This window comes from Dendrobates tinctorius, unplaced genomic scaffold (genome assembly GCF_039654945.1).
Source record: "Dendrobates tinctorius isolate UK_male_01 unplaced genomic scaffold, ASM3965494v1 ptg000021l, whole genome shotgun sequence".
In the NCBI taxonomy this organism is placed as follows: domain Eukaryota; kingdom Metazoa; phylum Chordata; class Amphibia; order Anura; family Dendrobatidae; genus Dendrobates; species Dendrobates tinctorius.
This window is the reverse complement of record NW_027361689.1, coordinates 2,131,082-2,145,273: the sequence shown is the minus strand read 5'-3', so window position 1 is coordinate 2,145,273 and position 14,192 is coordinate 2,131,082. Positions and strand designations below refer to the sequence as shown.

Here is a 14,192-nt window from a genome sequence, read left to right as displayed (position 1 = left end):
ACGGGCTGACTCGACCAGATGCAAACCAATAGAAGTCAGGCTGATGTCACTTGTATCCGTTATAAAATGTTTAAATCTACCTTACAGGGAATCTGTCAGCAGGTTTTTGCTATTTCATCTGAGGGTTGCATGATGTAGAGAAAGAGACCCAGAATCCAACGATGTATCACTTAGTTTACAGAGTGCAGCTGTTCTGACACAGTCAGAGTTTTTAGATTTAGCAAGGCAGCAGAGCTGAGAAAGCTTCCCTCGCCCACACCAGGCTCTCTGTGTACAATGTCCATACACAGTGAGCTGCTTATCAAAGAAGGAGGTGGAGTTGGCCGTGCACCTGCTAGTCACTGCAATGATAATGTCCTATTGATAAACAACAGCACAGAACCTGGCATGTGACACATCATGAATTCTGTGTTTTAAACTCCATCTCATACTGTCCTCAGATTACGTATCAAAAACGTGCTGACAGATTCCCTTTAAAGAGGCTATACACAAGACTAGCTCTCCAAAACAGTGTTACCACCTAGTCGAGACTAACTGTGAAAAAAGCAGCTAGTTGACCCCTATAGGTTTCTTTCTAAAATAGAGTCCACAAAAGAAATATGACATTTCCTTTATGACTAGGTTGACAGACGGAAATGGGGCATGTGGTGTTCTCAAGACTCATGTAGAGGTACTTGGCCTTGCGCCTTTGCTGCACCTCTCCGTTGATATGTGCGTTGACTTGCTTTGGTCATATGATAGAGACTTAGGCTTGATCCCAATTTATATTGAGACCCCATGGTCAGAAGATTCTTCTGTTTTCTGTCTTTGTTAAAAAAACAAACGAACAAAAGATCGTTTATTTGCGGCAGTATTTTTTTTCAGAGTTGATCAAGGGCAATGTGTCGTCAAAAAATGGTATATCATTTTAATTACAATTTTATGTTACATACTTTTTTAGAATTTCCTTCCTTAAAAAAAATTAAAAATTTCAATGACTCTCACTATATTTAAAGATTATCACTAAATCTTCCAATTCTCATTCATCATAGGCTGACACTTTCTGTTCCGCATTACTTTCCAGCATCTCATGATCATCACAGGCAGGATAATGATAGATAACGGCTATGTTAATCTACATAATATAGAATCCTCCATTCGCAGTAGGTGATACTCACAGCTTACCTCCTCCCCTTCCTTCATAATTACTTCTGCATAGAGAATGTCTGGAAATCTCTCCCACAGAAAACAGGTTTCTATAGTCTGTGTGGTTCCCACATATTTTTGAGAGCTCAGCAACTCAGACGAGATGATAGTCCCATAATCATGTACAGAAAATAGAATAAAGTCTACAATAAGAAAAAATAGCTTATTTAAAAATAATGTACACTGCTCAAAAAATAAAGGGAACACTAAAATACAACATCCTAGATATCCATGAATGAAAAATTCCATTTGCACATCTTTACTCATTACATAGTGGAACATGGAGAGTTGAGAACAATAAAATATAAAAATGATCAATGTAAATCAAAATTAATGATACTCAAAATCAAAGTGGAAAATCAAATTACAGGCTTATCCAACTTCAGTGAAAATGTCTCAAGACAAGGAAATGATGCTCAGTAGTGTGTGTGGCCTCCATGTGCCTCTATGACCTCCCTATAATACCTGGGCATGGTCCTGATGAGGCGGCGGCTGTTCTCTTTGGGATCTCCTTCCAGACCTGGTTTAAAGCAACATGGCGTTGGTGGATGGAACGAGACATGATGTCCCAGATGTGCTCGATTAGATTCAGGTCTGGGGAATGGGCAGGCAAGTCCATAGCATCAATGCCTTCATCATGCAGTAACTGCTGACACACTTCAGCCACATGAGGTCTGGCATTGTAATGCATCAGAAGGAACCCAGAGCACACTGCACCTGCATATGGTTTCACAATGGGTGTAAGGATCTCATCCCGGTATCTAATGGCAGTCAGGGTACCTCTGACCAGCATATGGAGATCTGTGAAGCCTTCCAAAGAAATGCCTCTCCACACCATTACTGACCCACTGCCAAACCGGTCATGCTGGAGGATGTTTCAGTCAGCAGAATGTTCTCCACGTCGTCTTCAGACTCTGTTAAGTCTGTCACCTGTCACATGTGCTCAGTGTGAACCTGCTTTCATCCAAGAAGGGCACAAGGCACTGATGTTGAATCTGCCTATCTTGGTGTTCTCTGGCAATTGCCAATCACCCTGCATGGGCTGTAAGCACAACACCCACTTGTGGACGTCTGTCCCTCATACCACCCTCATGGAGTCTGTTTCTGACAGTCTGAGCTGACACATGGATGCTAGTGGCCTGCTGGAGAGGTCATTTTGCAGGGCTCCGGCACTGTTCCCCCTGTTCCACCTTGAGCAAGGGAGGAGGTAGCGATATTGATGCTGGGTTGTTGCCCTCCTATGGCCTCCTCTGTCTCCTGGTGTACTGGCCTGTCTTCATCTGCTCCATGCTCTTGACACTGCTGACAGCTACCCTTCTTGCCACAGCTTGCACTGATGTGCCATCCTAAATGAGCTGCACTACCTGAGCAACTTCTGTGGGTTGTAGACACTGCCTCATGCTACTGTACTGTACCTCTAGGGGTGACAGAAATGACAAAATGCAAAAGTGACTAAAACAACAGCCAAAAAGGATGCGAACAGAGAATTGGTCTGTGGTCACCCCTTTGCAGAACAACTCCTTTATAGGTTGTCTTTCTTCTAATTTCCACTGTTGTCTGTTCCATTTGTGCAACAGCAGGAGAAATTGATTCACAATCGTTGTTGCTTCATAACTGGGCAGGTTAATTTCACAGAAGTGTGATGGAATTGACGTTACATTGTGGTGTTTAAGTGTTCCCTTTATTTTTTTGTGAAGTGATAACACTTTCTGGATTTAATTGATTATTAAAATTGAAAAAAAAACTGGATGCATTTGCTTTTAGCGTAATTTGTCATCCTTTTGTTATTCTGTGTAGCAGGAAGAGATTTTTAAGGGGTTATTTCCATTTTCATAAATATTCTTGTGTAGTACTTTTAAATACAGACAATTTTGCAATTCACGGTTTGTTTACATTTTCTTACACTTTTGTTTACAGCTCGTTTCCTTGGAGAGCGACCACCACTGCTAGACAGCAGAACAAACTCAGTGCTTACAAACTCTTTTCTGCTGACCTTGTAACGTTTTGTGTTGTGAATTCACTTTCTGGCCTGCCTCTGGTTGCTAGTGAAGGTAGTGGAGGTGGTTGTATTGACAGCGGAGTCGTGAGTTCTCTTTCCGGGCTCCCTCTAGTGGTTACAGGAGGTAATGGAGCTGATCTAATTGACATAGGCCTGCCACCTGATAATAAGGACGACGATTGGACATCTGGAGTCTCTGACTGAATTTAAGACAGCCGACACCCTCTATCCCTGCTGGTGATTTTTCCTGCCTCCTGACGTCTTAGTTTCCAGTTCAGTCACAGCATGCTCAAGCTAAGTGTTCTTTGCTATTGTTCACATTTGATTTGGTTTCATCTATTCAGTTTTGTGTGGTCAGCCAGCCCCGGCTGGGGCTGCGCTGAATTTCCATCCTTCTGTTACTGCTTGTGCCAGTTTGTTTTTTGTCCCTTATTAGATTGACCTCTATTTGCGCTGCTTTCAGAATATGTCAGAGTGCTGATATAGTGGGAGAAGTCTAGTGACTTCAGAATTTTTGCTATCAGAAGTGTTGGACATTTTTGCAGGGTTTTTTGCGTGATTGCAGACAGTGTCTTTCCTTTCCTGTCCTTGCTAGTTAGTTTGGGCCCCATCGTTTGCTCAGCCTATTTTCCTACCTGTGTTTGTGTTTTCACCTTGTCTCACTGACAATATATGTTTGGGGGCTATCTATTCCTTTGGGGTCTGCTCTGGGGCAGTTTAGATTTTCCCCTTTCTTGCTTTAGGCTTATTTAGTTCTCCGGCTGTGTCGAGGCGTCTAGAATCATCATAGGTATGCTCCACGGCTACTGCTAGTTGTGTGGATAGGATCAGGGTTCTGAAATCCGCTTAGTTACCAACCTCTCTGGTTTTCTGTGGCTTAGCTTGGTCTTGTTTTCCTCCTCGGTGACCCATTCATAACAGTTTTGTCATTGGCCAGGATCACTAGAGCGCATTGTTGCCTCCTAATCCCGGGCAGCTTTTGCGCAGTGCTTACAAGCTAGCCATCAACAGCGGTGGTCGGTCTCCTCGGCAACTAGCTGTAAATATATATATATATACACTGTATATATACGGTATATAAAAAAGTGTTAATATCTCAAAAATGGCTTGAAATTTTAATAAACTGTAAATTGCAAAAATGCTTGCTTTTACAAGCACTATCCAACAATATGCATCTGTGAAGATTTGAATAAGTGCCTGCAGTAATCTGTAGTCAAATGATGGTCACCCAGATAGGATGTCAGGTTGTTGCTATGCAGTACAATCATTGTAAGGCTGCAAGAAAGAAGTACGGTAATTAAAGCTTTAGCATTTTGCAAATATGCAATACAGGTTAATGTGTACCTTCGGTTTGAATGACATTTTTGGTGAAAGGTCATAGAGATGATGCGTCTGGTGGGAATCGGGATCCAGACTGCACTGCATCCTGTCCTCTCTGTATTCTCTGCTGGCTTTCTGTTTATAGCTCTGGCTGCTCCAGGATGGTAGTCTTGCTAGTAATTTTCAGCAAGGTTAATGACTGAAGGAATATGTATGGCAGAGGAATTCATGTGACTGATCCAATCAGTATGCTTTTCATTCAGTCCTGAGGAGCAGATAGAACGGTGATGTTTTTAAAGTGTCGTCTGAGGAAGTAACAGCTGGGAACCGAGCAAATTGCAGGTCTCCTGATAGGAGCCGTGCGAGTGGAGCAACTACTGCAAAATAATGTGCACTTTTGGCCAGACACTGATACAAGGTGACCGAAGAGTGAATGTGTGACTTTCCAGACTTCTGCTCGTGTTTTGTGTATGCAGATGTTATGGAAGGGTAACATTTTCTAAAATAAAAGTAAAGTAGATATCCCTTTTCATAATAGGTGTTTTGTTATGATTGCCAAGGCACAATCACACGGGTAACGTACAAACCAGGGAGACAAATACCTGAACCTGATAGATCCCTGTTCAGACTAGGAAAAGCCCTTCTCTGGCCTTGGTCTATCCCTGCCTGAGCCGGAGTTAACAAAATTGCTCCACCACTCAACAGGAGCTTACCCCGAATGTCCTTAGCAGCTTCTAGAGTATATAATGAAGCTGTTCCCTAAGGAATAAAGGAATCGCACACAAAGCAACCACAACCAACACAAACTACAACTAACTGATTCCAACACAGTCTATCACCAGCAGGAAACACCAGTAGGATAAGGTATTTTAAGCTTCACCCAAAAGGTGATAGGACAGACAGAGTACATGATAAACACCTGTTACCCAAAACAGAAACAAAGATGATGACGCTAAAGCACCCAAAGAAAAAAATGTATCTGTGGTGGCTCAGTGGAAAGATGCCAAACACAACCAAGGGTTCGAATCCAGAAACATGAAAATTTTTTAGGCTTGCTCATCAGCTCCTATTGAAGAGAAGAAGAGCTGATCTACAGGACCTGGCAGCGGCTGCTAAACAGTGATTCAGCTCTGTTATATACATATTTTGTAGCTCTTTTTCGAATTTATATATATATATATATATATATATATATGGATTACGGAAGGAAGCTGAAGTCGCCAGAGGAAACCCTGTGAAAACTGGTGAGAACATATAAACTCTACATGCAAACGTTGACCGTAGCGCTGCAAAGCAAGAGTGATAATCACCGAGCCACCATTCTTTATTCATTTTTTGCCTGACTGCTGGGACATTTACCATAGCCTAAAACGTGAGCATATTCATGGGAACTTGCATCAGAGCCCCATACACTGGGATGGAGCTTTGCTGCAATTTCTACAAAGTGATAGGTGTGTAGTAGAGCTTTATTGAAATGGGGGTTTAATTATCAGTATTTCTTGATGGGAACATTCCCTTAAAGGGAATCTGTCAGCAGGTTTTAGCTACCTCATCTGAGAGCAGCATAATTTAGGGATATAGACCCTGATTCCAGTGATGTATGGCTTAGTTTACTGGGTGCAGCAGTTGTGATACAATCACAGTTTTTAGATGTAGCAGAGCTCAGAATGCTACCCCCACAGACCACTGATTAGCAGTTTTCTATGTACATTGTATACTGACAGTCAGCTGCTAATCTGTTCTGACTGCAGAGTTGCACCTGGAGGCACGTGAGCTGCAGTCTTGTAGTGATAATCTCCATCTGATAAAACACTTAGGCTAGTTTCACATTAGCGTTTTTTTGCGCAGCGCATTGTGCACATAAAAAATGCAAAGAAAAACGCAAAACAAACGCGCTGTTTTTAGCGTCATGCGTATGCTGATGCGTCAAAAACGCAGCGTTGCTTGCGTTTTACATGCGTTTTTGCATGCGTTTGCATTTTTTTATGCACATGCGTTTTTAGGTGTGACATTTTTTTCCATTGTCTAGACCACATTCCAGACTTGTTAACCTCAAAAACGCATGTGCAAAAAAACGCAAGCGTGCGCAAGGCCATGCGCACGCATGCGTTCCCATAGACTTCAGTGTGTTGTTTTTGAGCATTCCGTGCGCATGCGTTTTTTTGACAAGACAGCAGGGCTGTGGAGTCGGAGTCTGAGTCGTGGAGTCGGAGTTAGTTTTGGTTGGAGTCGGTAGAAATGTTCCGACTCCAACTTTTAAAAAAAATGTATTAATATTTCATAATTGAACTTTCAGATGAATTTTATAAATGTTACTCAAATATATATGTTCTATCAAACTATGAACAACAGTGATAAGCAGTTCTGCTGGAGATAGAGACATTTCTTACTTCTTGTGTGTCACTGTTCTCCACTGCCCTTATCTAATCTTATACTTGGTTAACCTCATGCTGCCCCAACCCCCCTACTTACAATGTATGAAACTGAAAGTGAAAATGTGTTGCAAATTCTTAGTAGTAAAGCTCCTCCTCTAGACTAGATCATACTAGGTGTGCGTCTTCCAAGCATCTCACAGCTGCCTGCTACTCAGAAGAGGGAGACTGTAAGAAGTATTATCCTTTCAACAAACTTTGCATCAGTTAACTGTGAGTACATGAGGAATAATAACAGTATTACTGACCACTATATCAGTTGTACGACCTGGCAATAATTTTGTACAATTGTTTTTAGGAAAAACAATTGTCAATTGGATTGTGAATGCAGAATTAAAAACCTGAGAATGTCAAAGAAGCATCACATTAAATCAGCTGTATTTGAACATTTCACCATCACTCAAGATAGAAAACATTATGTCTGTCAGTGTATGACAAATGATCCAGACGAAAACAAATGCTGTGAAGCCAAGATGAGTGCATATTCAGGCAAAGATAAAAATGCTCCTACCAGAGCTTCTAATCTAAAGAGACATTTACAGCGCTTTCATCCAGAAGTACTGAAAGCAGTGGATGAGAAAGACTGCATCCAAACCAATGAACCAGTGCCCAGCTCTTCCAGCCAAACAAAGGAGCAGAGAACTTTGCAGCCATCAGTTGCAAGATATTTTGTCAGTGACAAAGTTACTGTGACAATGACAGTAGATACATTTAAAAAACAGATCATAGAGCTTGTTGTAAAGGACAGTGTGCCTATTTCATTATTTTCACGACCAGCTTTTATGTGTCTGAATGGGGAAATGGCCCGCAAGCTTTGTGTTTCTCTGGAGAGAGAGTATTAGAAAATTAGTAATCGAAGAAGCTTTTAAACAAAAGGAAGAACTTAAAAAACTCTCAAGGGATGCTTTCTGTTTCTTAAAATGGATGCCTGCACACGTCACAGAGTGAACTATTTTGCCATCAATGTCCGATTTGTTTGTGACAAAAATGAAATAGTTACCAAGACATTGGCAGTAAAAGACACCAAAGCTCATCACACCAGTGAGTTTCTCCAGGTCTTGGTGGAAAAGGTTCTGCAAGACTATGAACTTAAAAAAGAGCAAGTTCTTTCTGTCGTAACTGACAATGCTTCAAATATGATAAGTACTATTAAGCTAATGAATGAGAGTAATGATGGTGACCAGCAGCTAGAAGAACATTCTGGGTCCACAGACACAGAAATGTTTGAAATAGAGGAACACAGTATTGTAACTGAGGAGCAAACTGAAGTTGCTTCAGATGAACAGCAACATGATAGTTTAGATGATCTTGTTGAAACTGTGTCAATATGTTCTTTCATTCATCACATGCGCTGTGTTGTGCATACGCTACAGCTGGCTATAAGAGACAGTCTGCAAGAAGGACATGCTGCTGCACTGATTGGCAAGGTGAGAAAATTGGCTACTGTTGCCAGAACCCCTAAAGTTGACTCAATTTTGAAGAGACGTGCTGGAAAAGGGGCAATTATTGATCAAGCCACACGATGGGGCAGTACTTACTTAATGATTCAGCGCTTGGTTGAACTGAAAACCTTTCTTGTAGACATGGCTAACCCTCAACTGACGCTAAATGAAAGTCAGTGGAATCAGGTGACTGAGCTGGAAAAATTGCTAGAGCACTCATTTACAGTGACTAAAAAACTACAAGCAGAGGACTTAACTCCAGGTATTTTCTTAAAGGAGTGGAAGAACCTGATGTTTCGCCTGTCCCAAAGAGGAGGGTTAATTGCAAGTGGCATTGCTACATCAATGAAACGGAGAGAGGAGCTACTATTTCAAAATAACATTCTTTTGGCAGCTGTTTATGTAGACCCAATGCATCGGATTCTTCTAGATGATCAACAGCTAAGTAAAGGAAAAGAAACTCTGTTTGAAATAGCAGTAAGGATGAAAGGGTTGCAGAACAGTCAGGAGGAACAAGAAGAATTTGGTCGTCCTGCCACATCTTCACCCTCATCATCAACTGATGAAGAATTTAATTTCGAAAAATATTTGGATCACAAGGACCGTGCATAGCGTTCCCGCATAGAAGAGTCATCCCCATCAAGGAACACAGCCAGTACATTTCAGCAGAATTTTTCATGTGCACTAAAAGAAATTGAGAAATTTGACCGTTCATCAAAAATAACAGTGCAACAAGCGATTCCTCTGTATCCTGACATTGTCAGAGATGTTGCCCGAGTGATTACTGCTTTGCCACCAACACAAGTTAGTGTAGAGAGGTTGTTCTCTGCTCTCAAAATAATTAGATCAGATTTGAGGGCATCCATGAAGGAGGATCTGACAGAGGCAATACTTTTTCTGAGGACAAATTTATAGATTTCTTCTTATTAACTGCATAAAAGTGTTTATTGCATATTTACTTACAGTTTAGAAAAGTTTATAAAAGTTATTTGCTATATTCTAATTGTATTCTAATAAATGTAGTTTTTGCTCTAAGTGGTCTGATTACTTATATGATGGTGAGAAACTGAATAAGCACTATGTTTAATATTTTGCAACAGTAAATTTGTTGTTATGAATTGGCCATTTATGAAGGAGTCGGAGCCGGCGCCTGATAAAATCCAGGAGTCGGAGTCACAACTGTGGCTTACCGACTCCACAGCCCTGCAAGACAGGGCGGACCAAAAAATGCAACATGTTGCGTCTGGCGCGCCTGGCGCGAAAGACAAAAAAACACATGCGCACAAAAACGCCAGTGTGCGCAAGACCTTGCGCACGTCATGTTAAGCATAGGTGTGCAGTGCGCATGCGCACGGGTGCGCACGATGCGCTGCGCACAAAAGCGCTAATGTGAAACCAGCCTTACTGTATTGAAACCACAGCACAACAACTGATATGTAGCTGAAATCAGTGTCTCAGCTCCTACCTCTTGCTGTCCTCAAATTAAATAGCAAAAACATAAAGATTGATTCCCTTTAAGCTTGGCAAAGGCTCACTTAACTACACTGAAAGGGAAATACTTGACAGAAAACCTAAGAAAATGTCTGCCACCATAGTCATTACTGTATGTCGCATATCTCCAGTTTTGACAGCTTCCAGGGAATCCTATATACATATGTGTGAATAGTATAAGCAGATGTATTTTTTTTTTGCTGCTGTTTTATCAGGTTTAGATTTCTGATTTTATAACCCTTTAAGCCCCTGTCCCCCACAGTTACATCAGCCACAGCTCTGCTGACCTATATAAGGTGTGGGGGGATAAAGCATTAGTGTTTCTGCCTGTAAGTAACCTAGTAAAATGAGGCAGTACATCAGCAGTGCTGCTCTCGCTGTGAAGTGTGGTAAAACTGATGCTGTTAAGGACAGAAGAAAGATGAAGTCATGTTCTGGTTATGTGCACGGTCTAAGCACAGCAAGACGGAGAGAGACAGCAGGCACTAAAATCCTTTGCAAGAAGATAAATTAGAGCAAGAAAGCACTCAGTGGAAATCCTGTGAACAGCATCAGCAGCATTTTCAGGAGAAAACAGCGGCAGCGAGAACAGCCTGGCGGGTTTTAAAGGTCACATCATCTTTCGCAAATTATAAATCAGTCAGAGAGAATTAGCCGTCCAGGATGCTCTTGTCTTTCCACAAGAGTGCTTTTCTGCTGCAGTGCATTAAATGTAAAAAAAAATTTATATATCCCCGGGTTGCCTGGATAGTCAACCGGAACGCTGGGAGGAGGAAAATAGGGATGTATGTTCTGTCTCCAGAGTGTACAGGTGGAGCTCCAGTACGAGCAGCCTACCACCCATCCACCACAGCCCTGCCCTCTGGTACCCCATGTCATATTGGATATGTCAGTCTTATTTGCTGCTCTCATCCATTTGTCGCATGTCATATACATTAGTCAATGACTTCTTCGGTGGCGGATTGACCCCCTGTACTGGCCGCCGAGTGGATACAGTTGTTAAAACTACCAATGGTGTTAAACCATCCCTACGGGGGTGAAGAATTCTCACAAACAAATTGCCCAAAGGGCAAAAAGACCCCTATCCTTGAAATTGTGAATAAAGCGTAACTTTTATTGTGTACGATATTAGTAGCTAATCCTAAGGTTAAGTTCACACTGGGCAGGTTTGCCCCGGTTTTTTTTTTTATCCCCAAAAAATTTGTTGTATATGTACATTGCATGAAGTTCACCCCATTCTTGTGTACACCTACCATTTCTAAGACTATGTTCCCATTACTGTCAGAACTATGATTTTTGTTACATCACCTTTGATGGCTAGAATATCGCGTTGGGAATGTGTACCTTGAGTCTTTTTTTGTAGTGTTTTCGGAGCTGAAAAATTGATTAGAAATTCAATGGTTTTGATGAGTTTTGAGATTTGAAGGAGGATTTGGAGAGTTTCTGTTCCAAAAATTCCTAAAAAAAAAACAAAAAAAACCCTCATTGGTTTTGTGTAAAATGCTCTCCTTACCTTAGAACCTCTACGTAGTCAATGGGTACCATTGGGTTCTTGTTTGAAAGACCTGGCAAGATGTTATATATACACCGAAGCGAAATGAAGCCATTGTCATATTGAAGTGCAAGCATCGGTCTACAAGCGCCATTTTAGAATGGTTTGTAGGACTCCTGGTTTTCAAAGACGATCAAGACATTCAGCAGTATCCGCATGTGAAGTGATCCTTTCCACTCTACAGCTAGGTGCTTATTTTTTCCTTGCAGTTTTGTAGCAGATTCAAAGCTGATGCATGTCAGTTTTTGCAGCAGGTTTCACCCGCACTGAGTGGGTAAACATATGCGACAAAAAGGTGAGTATTTTACACTGCCATTTTCCTGCCAATTCATCAGGATTTACAGCAGAATTTCTACAAAGAAAAGCTAAGCAACATGTGCAGAAAATTTCAGAATTTGGTACTGTAAAACACTGCGTATTTTCTGCACCAAATCCATGTGAAAAAAAAAATGCAACCAAAACGGAATCTGTGCACATAACTTATTAGGTTTTTTTCTGGCTAGTTGTTCCAATAGTGAGATGTAGAAAACAATGCTTCCAATCTTTATGAATAATCTTTTTTTAGAGTGAGTTTTTTTTTAACTATTTGATTTTTTTTCTTCTCATTTTATTTTGAAGTTGATACCAATTAATTGCCTGTGTTTCTGAATCTCAAAATCCTTCTCATACATATTACCTAGTTTTTCCCCGACACCGTTAAGTTTACAACTTTCTCTACTTACTGGTAATTTACTGATCTTTTAAGGGAACATGTCACCTATTGAGCCTATGAACAAATGGCACCACCTTTAACTGCTTCTATGCTGCATCCCACAAACATACCTATCAGCTACCAACTCTCAATGTATAACCCAAAAAATAATGATTCATATGGCCCCACGCTGTATGTAAAGAAGGGTGGTCGGGCAGGGTTGAGGAGTCAGAGCCCATATTGGTGGAGTCGGAGTTGGTGTCATGGATATTGAGGAGTCAGAGGTTTGGCTTACTGACTGCACAGCCCTGTGGTCGGGTCCGATGGGTTTCCTCACTGCAGCTTCTGTCCCTCCTCTCTGCTCCTAATCATGTCCTCCTGCTTTGATAAATGTGGACGTGTCATTCACATTGTGAACCAAGATATTGTGCCGGCACAGTAGACTCTCAGGACCACGTAGGCGCACTCTGCTCTGCCATACTGTGAGCAGAGCACAAAACAGCACTGTGCAGGCGCCTAGCTTTGATTTGAATGACGTCGCTCTGCTCAAAGTAGCATGCGCCTGCACTGCCCTTGGAAGCTACTGCACAGGCGCGATATAATGGTTTGCAATATGGATGACGTGTCCACATCAGTCAAGGCGATTAGGAACAGAGGGGAGGGACTAATAGTTGCAGCGAGGACGCCCATCAGTCCGGACCTTCCTTGTTTACATACAGAGTGGGAGCACATCAAATGGTATTTTTTACGGTATACATGGAACTGGGAGCTGATGGGCACGTTTCTAGGATACTGCAAAGTAGCAGTTAAACAGTTAAAGCTGGTGCCATTTGTCCATAGACTCAAAAACTGGTGACAGGTTCCCTTTAATATCTTGCTTATTAAATCTGATTTATTGTAGATCTTTCACAAACCAGTCTCAACGTGCACTCCATAGTTGTTGTCTTCTTAGACAGGCAAACGTCTAGATGTATTTATGGTAATAAAAAGTACAACTGGTCTCTCAAAATAAATTTTTAGATTACATTTTTTATAACTGACCCATAAGAGAGTCTCTTTAATTTACCACACGTGTGCCTGCAGATGTCATGTAGGACTGGGGTAAATCCTAAGGCTACTTTCACACATCAGGTTTTCGGCGTCAGGCGCGATCCGGCGTCGTGCCGGAATGCCAGATCCGGCAAATGTTTTGTAAAACCTGATGTGCCGGATCCGGTTTTCTGCCAGATCCGTCTTGTTCTTGACAGACAAAACCGGATCCGTCTCATCCGGTTCATCCGTTTTTCTATCCGTTTTTCGACGGATTACGCCAGATCCGGTTTTTAAAATTGACCCTTGTGGCCTTCCGAACGGGATTGGCTACTGGAAAACTATATATAGCATGTTCCTACAGCCCTTCTTTGACAGGTTGTAGAGGAGAAAGTGCAGGTTGGAGAGAAGAGCAAGTTACTGGCGAAGATGGATGTTGTCATTGGAAATATTTTGAAGAATTTGGCGGATTTTATAGCGGAGGCGAATCGTTTGAGGGTGATTGTTCTGGAGAAGGAGAGAGCGAGACAGCAGCGCATCAGGCATCGTAGACGACGTTTGTGGATCCACCCCATCACAGCCAAGAGAATGACGCGTGGGGTCTATTCTACACTCTGCATGGACCTTCGACGAAACCCGGATACATTTTTTGGATATCTTAGGATGAAAATGGAGAATTTTGATTACTTGGTGGAGCGCATTGCACACCTCATAAGAAAAGCGGACACCAATTGCCGCTTCTCTGTTTCACCCGCAGAGCGTCTGATGGTGACTTTAAGGTAAGCCACATTTATTGGATGTGATCGCATCAGAGCACACTTTCACTGCAATCTTGTTGGTGGTAGTTTGTATCTCCAAGTGTTATAGCTCAGTTTTGGTATGTAATGCTGTGATTTAAAACTATTTATTGTTTTTTAATTCCCCACAGATTTCTTGCAACTGGAGAATCCCTTTTGTCACTGCATTTCCAGTGCAGACTCGGGATTTCCACCATATCTGGAATTGTGAAGTACACATGCCGTGCACTGTGGGACTCCTTAGCTGAAGAGTT

At 41.8% G+C, this 14,192-nt stretch overlaps 1 protein-coding gene and 1 long non-coding RNA gene across 2 annotated transcripts in view; one reads left to right on the top strand and one right to left on the bottom strand.

Moving 5' to 3' along the window:
* Positions 1–14,192, top strand: part of EIPR1 (EARP complex and GARP complex interacting protein 1) — a 291,898-nt gene that overhangs the window by 138,415 nt on the left and 139,291 nt on the right. The window lies entirely within an intron of this gene.
* LOC141083766 (uncharacterized) overlaps positions 1–14,192 on the bottom strand; it is a 79,825-nt gene that overhangs the window by 8,314 nt on the left and 57,319 nt on the right. The window contains exon 2 of the long non-coding RNA XR_012230824.1: positions 11,214–11,327. This is a non-coding gene — a long non-coding RNA (uncharacterized lncRNA). The remainder of the gene's footprint in view (positions 1–11,213; positions 11,328–14,192) is intronic.